Consider the following 7,118-nt stretch of genomic DNA (forward strand, 5'->3'; position numbering starts at 1 on the left):
AGGACGAGTCGGTGGTGGTGGTGGCGAAGGTGGTGGAGGATGCGCGGAGGAGTCCACGGTGGCCGTGACGCCCGATGGAGATGCACCTCCGGAGGCGGTCGCCGCGGGGTCGACGGTCGGCGCAGCCTTGCGGGCCTCGTCCACGTCGGCTTGCGTGAGGTCGATCTGCTTGGAGAGGAGCTTGATCTCGGCAGAGACCTGGTCGTTGTAGACGATCTGTGCCTGGTGGCGCTCGTCGGCGGTCTTCTGATTGGCGTCGAGGCGGCGGATGACGGACTCGAGCAGGCTCTGCAGCTTGTCCGTGGTCTCCGACATGGCGGCGAGCACGCGGCGGGTCTGCGCCTAGGGCTTGGATGGTGGTGCCGTGGTTTCGCTAGATCAGATCGAACCCCGGGCAGGATTTTGTGCGAGCTCGCCGGAGCGGCGCGCACTTGACCCGGTGGATGTTACCGATCGATCGGAGCCAACGACAGTGGTGGGGAAAAATTGTGGCTCTGAATACCAGATTGTCACGCCCTGATTTGGAGGGTTTGGGGAGAGAGGAGAAGGGGATCGGGATGAGGAAGAACAGAGGGGTTAGGTGAGAGTGAGAGGTGAGACGAGGGGAAAGTAGTTCATTTGCTTTTCCATGCCGTCACCGTTCTCTCGTTCGGTTACAAGTAGGCCACCCAGCTGGCTTCACAAGCACGCCAACACTTGGCTTCACACGCACACATACACTTGGCCGCAGGCCCCCATGGTGACCTGGACGTTGCAAGTGACTAACTGCACTTGCATTCGTTAGTCCGCTGCAGGCTGATCTGCAGGCGTGACACATAAGTACCTTGCCAATATTAATTGCATCTTCTCAATTTTTTCAGGGGCTTTATAAGGATTTAGGATGCCTCGAGTTGGAGACCCAGACGCATCTTCTATCTTGAGAATCACATATGAGTTGGGATACCTTGCTTCCATCATCGCGGGATGTTGGGTCGACGGCAACCTTTTTATACATGGCGTTCGTTATATGTCAACCTTCACAGACTTGAGTGGAAAAGTGCTAGCTATAGGGCGGCCTTTGATGATAGCCAACTCTGTGATGTTGCTTCTTGACGGAATCAACTCACCGTACGCACGGACTTTAAGCCTCACCAGATGAAACTTTTGTATAAAATATGGTGTGTCTCCTGAAAGTTTGTTCGCGTTATTGAATGAGGTGTGGCTGTGAAGGTGAACGGTGATGTGATACTCTGTTTCTTATCGTTGGCAAAATGTTCGAAATTTGTCTATGAAGCATCTCTTATCTGATCCACGGTTGTACCAATGTTTCGCTATGAATGTAGATTGTTCATCCAATAAGCTTGGTTTACAGTGCTTGGTGACCTTACACGGTGTTTCCATGCTACCACCACCTATACATAAAACTACAACTCAAAGTTAAAAAAATTAAAAGAAAACCTGAACTTATTTACAGTTCCTTGAAGCACTGGATATGTCCTCCTAAGCTTGGATATTCCTAGCTGAGCAACTAGTGGCAACGGCTGTCGAATTTATGTATTGATCTTGGATATTCCTAAGCTTGAAGCACTTCTCTGACGCTGCTTCAGCCTCCCCGTCCCGGAACCGGAAGGGCTGTTTTACTGTTGCCACCACCATGGAAGGTTATGGGTTGAAACTTGAAGCTGGCGCACCATGCCAACCAACATTTTTTTTTTGAAACAAGGCAAAAGATTTACTATTTTCATTAATTAAGAAGAGGTTTCGTTACAAACAGACCATGCCAACCAACATTGTACTCCTTGGTCCTTGATACGGGGCCACGCACGGTGACAGACTCACGCGCCTTCCACGAGTACACGGCCGTACGAGACCGTTTCATTCACGGAGAGGAACACCGATACAGCAGTCCAAGTCCAACCACGCCTAGGAGGGATATAAAACAGGAAAGCATCGCTGTTTCATACTCACTCCTTCCCAAAATATTGTAAGGCCCGCTTGACTTTTTGTGGTCTCCATCTTCGTCGCACAAATTTGACTATAATTTTTGATTTATCATGTCTATAAATTTAGTATAACAACATATGAAATAAAAATAGTTTTGCAAAACAATTATGATAACATCATTTATGCATCTTCAATTTATACATGCTTGGAGGCCTCCATTTGCAATTTTCAAAATTCATCAATACTCATATTTCTACATTTCAAAAAATTATGAAAAAAATACACATATACATGGAGGCATAATGTACATGTGTACAAATTTTCAAGACGAAATACGTTGAAATGAGTGTTGTTCAAAAGAAACACAAATATGAGAAGCAAACGCGATTTCCTGGAAGAACGATTGCAAACCTAAAAAGCTTTGGAGGCTTGGACATCCGAAATTTATACGATGGATTGCACACAGCCACCTTTCAAGTTGAAGAATTGCCGACTTCGGAGCTTCAGAAATCAGCAAACGATGAGTTGGTCGAGCAGATGGGACTGAATCCACAAGGACCAGTCTGCCGGCTCTGTTTATGAGGCCTCGTTGCCATGCTGGGGCACAGGCCCTAATGGAATCCAGGGTAGGCTGCCATTCAGCTTCAGTGAGAGATAAAATAGCTAACTGAAGCCCCAAATACTTGCAGGGAAAAGCGCCAATGGAACGCTGTAGGATAGGAGCGATCCTCTCCTCATCATGGTCACGGTGATCCCCTCTGGCCACAATGGCCGAAGATTTTGTACAGTTGATCCGCAGACCTGATGCTTCCCCAAACATATTCAGAAGTTGCCTCACACACAGCAGGTCGCACTCGGTTTTCAGAAACAGAACCAGAACCACATCATCCGCATGGACTGAAGTCTCTGAAGGGGGTTTATATACCTGGCAAAGCGCTCAGGACATCAGATCTTTCAGCTTTGGATATAAGCGCTGTGAGGGCCTCCATGGCAATGACGACGAGCATCAGGGAGATGGGGTCTCCTTGTCGCAGTCCTCGCACATAGTTTATACGATCTCCAGGAACTCCATTGATCATGATTAGTGCTAGCAGAGGAAAAGCATCAGGCTGATCCATCGGAGCCATATGGTACTAGAACCCTTGTGGCGATGATCCTCAAAGGAATGGCCAGGAAAGAGAAGCAATCGCGAGATATCTAGTTTGAGCATCACACCTCGTTGTTTCTTCATGTGCAGCTTCTGGTCAACTTGGCGACCAGCAAGGAGGGCAACTTGGCGAAACCAGTTTGTCATCTCCTTCCCTTCAAAAAAAAGAGAGAAGAAAATAAATACTCATATGCGGGTAGCCACATTTATTAGATCAACAACAGACATAACCAAGATTTGTGATGAAGACTTCCCTTCTAAATACGAAGCAGAGATGTGGAATTTGTGTATTAATCAAATCTGGTCTGATTCTTCTTTATGCTTAGTCAACCATTTTGTGCCTTGCATGATTCTGCTAACCATCTTGTTTCCTACAAAAACATCTTCAGTTGTTATCAATTCTATAACTTCTTAACTGTGGGTCACTGGAAGCATGAACGAAGAAAATGACAGAAAGAAACATCAATTGAAAGGATTAGAATTGGACATCTTTCTCTCTCTATTTTATTTATTTATTCACTTTCCACCTCTTGTCGCCGCTTTGACAGCAGACATCATCAGCTTGCAGTGGGGTCCATCCAAACACAACATCTCTAGCCCTGAATGGAATTATGCAAAATAACCTTCCAAATGTAACATCTGCAGACAACTACATCAAAAGGTAATCTTTTTAAGACCTAAAAAAATAATTTGGAGTTTTTGCCGTTCAGTCCACTGATTTGTCCCAGAATAAACGGTGAACCTGTCTAAATAACCTAGGCCAAGCACACTCTAGAACCAGCTTAGCAGATTAACGTCCATCAACACCTATACCATCTAATCCAGTAGAATGACAAAGTTCGCTTAAAACTGCACATATGCAACCGAACTGCAGCTCAACCACCATGTTGAGAGACGGTGCAAAATTGTTTTGAATAATTTAGCCTGAACCAACTTAAATAAGTTAACATAAACCACCTGAACCAATTCCTATGCATACCTATATGAATTTAGTAACCTTAGAAAGAAGATGAACAAAAGCTGGATGGCATGTAGTAAAATGGCACGAAGCAGCATGCACATACCTCTTCCCACAGCACATCGACCGGATGCAGATCACCACCACTTGGATCGACATCACAAACGTTCAGGGACATCTTCAATGCATTCTCTCTATCTCTAACATCATAAACTATATGCAAAATCTGGAGTTTCTGTTAGTGGATATCTTGATGAGTTAATTTCAAATGACTTACCTCTTACCTGTTCTACCTAATCTCCGAGTGCTTATGTACAAAGCCTCAGTTCACTTTCAAGTGAGGGATTCTGAAATGACCATTTTACCAATGCAAACAAATGTACCTTGCGCTAAATGCCTAAATCGATGACAAGCTATTTATTATTTGCCATGGTTAGGAAATACAAATAGGAAAATTGGGAGAAAAGAGCAGGCGAATGTAGCATACTTACGAGAGTGACACCTATCTTACCTCATGGTCTGCCTCCACATTCCATGTCTTGCTTTTAACAGCAGAAATATGGGGAAAAGAGATTGGGAGAACCAAACACATTGCTGGCTGAAAATAAACATTGATGGTATTCAGGAAGTATAATAATATGCAGTGTAGTACAGGTTGAAGATACTTGCATGCACAGAATATCTGATATGCAGGCTAAAATGGTGAGCTGAACCAGGACAGAAGAAGCTAATGTTGCTCACTATGCATGCTAATAAATCGAAGCGACAGTGTACTGAAAGGGGTGAAATATATGATACCTGTCTAATCTCAGAAGAGATGAAATTTGCTTGGGAGTCCTCTACTCCAGTCCACTCGCTTTATTGAACAGTTCCATCATTTTCTGGTCTGGACTTGCCCTGTTACCCATGTACATTGCCCAGTTGCACCTGTTTAAGATATATAAGAAGGCTGTTAGAAAAAGGATTTGAAATCCTCTTGGCATCATCTCTCTTTGCCCCATTGATTCAGACGGATCATAAATGTTTGCTTGTAGGTAACAACTAAAATATTATAAACAATCATTTACAGATATGAACATTCTACAACAAACTTAGCAAAACATGAAATCTATCCTCTATGAAATAGGAACCAGACACTATATACTGGTTAATCCCAGATCCTACCTCTCAGGAAAGTAATGAACTAAAAGGGTACCAACCATCTTCACAATTGGTTGGTAAACATGTTGCATGATACCATTGGCTTGTAGCCTTGTAAGAAAATTATCTAATTTATGTTAAACCGATCAGCAACCTATTTATCTGCCAAGTATAATCAGAAAATGATAGAAGACTTGTGTTCATGATAAAAAGAAGTGTTCTAATTTAGACTATCCAGTGCATACAGCAGAACCCATGGTACCAACTAAAATGTTTTATTGTCATGCGTAAGTTATAGCAGATGAACTGTCATGCTTAGGTTGTAGCAGAGAAACTGTCATGCACGATCTCAAGTAAATGTAGTAACTACTGTTGAAAAAGTTAGGTTGAAAATCCTGAGTGCTATAGGAGAGGCTAGGTTCATCCTAATACAACATATTTAGACGGCGGGCCAGCCCCATCCAAGAAGTACAGACTCCCAGATGATGTTTCACACTAAAACAAACGCAAACTTGGAATATTAGTGATACAAGTCAAAATATGCACTACAATCATGCTAGATGAATTTCAGCTAAAATTTTGCATCCCCAAACTTAAACCTCCTATTGGCATGCCTTATTACATAGCGGAAATAGGAAATAAATGGGAAAAGACGCAATGCTAAAACCTAATAGATGTGAAGTTTCATGTCATGGGTGAGAAAAGTGCTGAATGAGGCTGTCTGCAACACTATACAGAAAACAAATAAACCCTATGGTGCTGCTGAATGACAATGCATCACGATCTTCAACCTATGGCTGCTTGTGCCATCTGAACTGAAAGAGGCATTTGCTTATGTAAAGTATGGAGCAAAAGGGTTCACTCTGAGGATGAAAAAACTCTTAACAACGGATCGATTCCCAGAGTTGGAGAAGAAGAAAACTGAGAGGTAGAAAAAGGGAGTGGGGAATTTCGACTCGTCTAGTTTCTTAGCTTCTGGAATGGCCAGCATGTCAGGCATCTTTCTCCATCACATAATAACCAATAAAACTCTGCACTAAATTGGCAATGAATTTTGGGAAACATTTTTCTGAACGAGAATGAATTTGGAAGACTAAATTGGATTTTTATTAAGAAAAATCCTCTTACCGAACAATCTTTGCAGTTAACCAAGTTCACTGCATAACATGGTCATGCCTGGCTAGTGGCTAGTAACTGCACTTGTTTTCAACAGAGTAACTGCATTTTAGCTGATCATATAATCCAATATGCATAATAAACTATACTACTTTTTTCTAAAAACCATACCGGCCTTTGAACGGCACCATGATCCTGCTGTACCAGCATTTGCTGGGTGGAGTGTTCTATCGGGCCATCCAAACTGCTGCGACCTGCATCAAAATCCTAGGCGCACCAATCGAAGTGGGGCACCAGATGCTGGAAGGCATTGAGGAGTATGTACAAGCTACCAATCGAAGTGGGGCACCAGATGCGGGAAGGCGTGGAGGGGGGCGCGCGGCGGCCGGGGTGGGCGGGGAAGTAGCGGCGGCGCCGGCCCTGGCCCCGGTCGTGGTTCCGGCGGCACAGCTCGCAGTACTCGAAGCCGCGGCCGCCGCCGCCGCCGGTGGCATAGCGGCGGGGCGGGGCCTGGTCTGTCGCGCGCGCGCGCACGCGTTTGGGCTTGAGCTTTCGGATTCTAGGTTGCAGGGTTGAGCTGCGCGCAGATTTGGGGGAGGCGCAATGCTCTAGCAGCGCTTGGAAACTCGGCCATACGGCAAGCAAACGGCTCGCCGGAGTACAGACCACAGAACAGTAGCGACAGTCCGCAAGGCAAAAGGAAAACTTGCGTCCATCGTCGCTGCTCCGCAATCTCTCTCACCACAGCCTCTCTCCCATGAAACAAACATCATGGGACAAAAGTCTCTCCCGCTTACGTTCTGCCGCCAAGGATGGAGCTATAGGGACAAGGGT

The 7,118-nt window shown here is 44.8% G+C and overlaps 1 long non-coding RNA gene across 2 annotated transcripts; it reads right to left on the reverse strand.

The window, feature by feature from the left end:
* Nucleotides 1–2,117: 2,117 nt before the first annotated feature.
* On the reverse strand, nt 2,118–7,118 carry LOC123105640 (uncharacterized). Of its 2 annotated transcripts, none has more exons than XR_006450949.1 (3): nt 4,827–7,118; nt 4,135–4,626; nt 2,118–3,441 (listed from the first exon to the last, which is right to left on the reverse strand). It is a non-coding gene; the product is annotated as an uncharacterized lncRNA (long non-coding RNA). The 2 variants fall into 2 exon arrangements; XR_006450948.1 differs by having other exon boundaries at nt 2,118–3,010; nt 3,139–4,626.

Source organism: Triticum aestivum, chromosome 5A, assembly GCF_018294505.1.
Source record: "Triticum aestivum cultivar Chinese Spring chromosome 5A, IWGSC CS RefSeq v2.1, whole genome shotgun sequence".
Taxonomy (NCBI): domain Eukaryota; kingdom Viridiplantae; phylum Streptophyta; class Magnoliopsida; order Poales; family Poaceae; genus Triticum; species Triticum aestivum.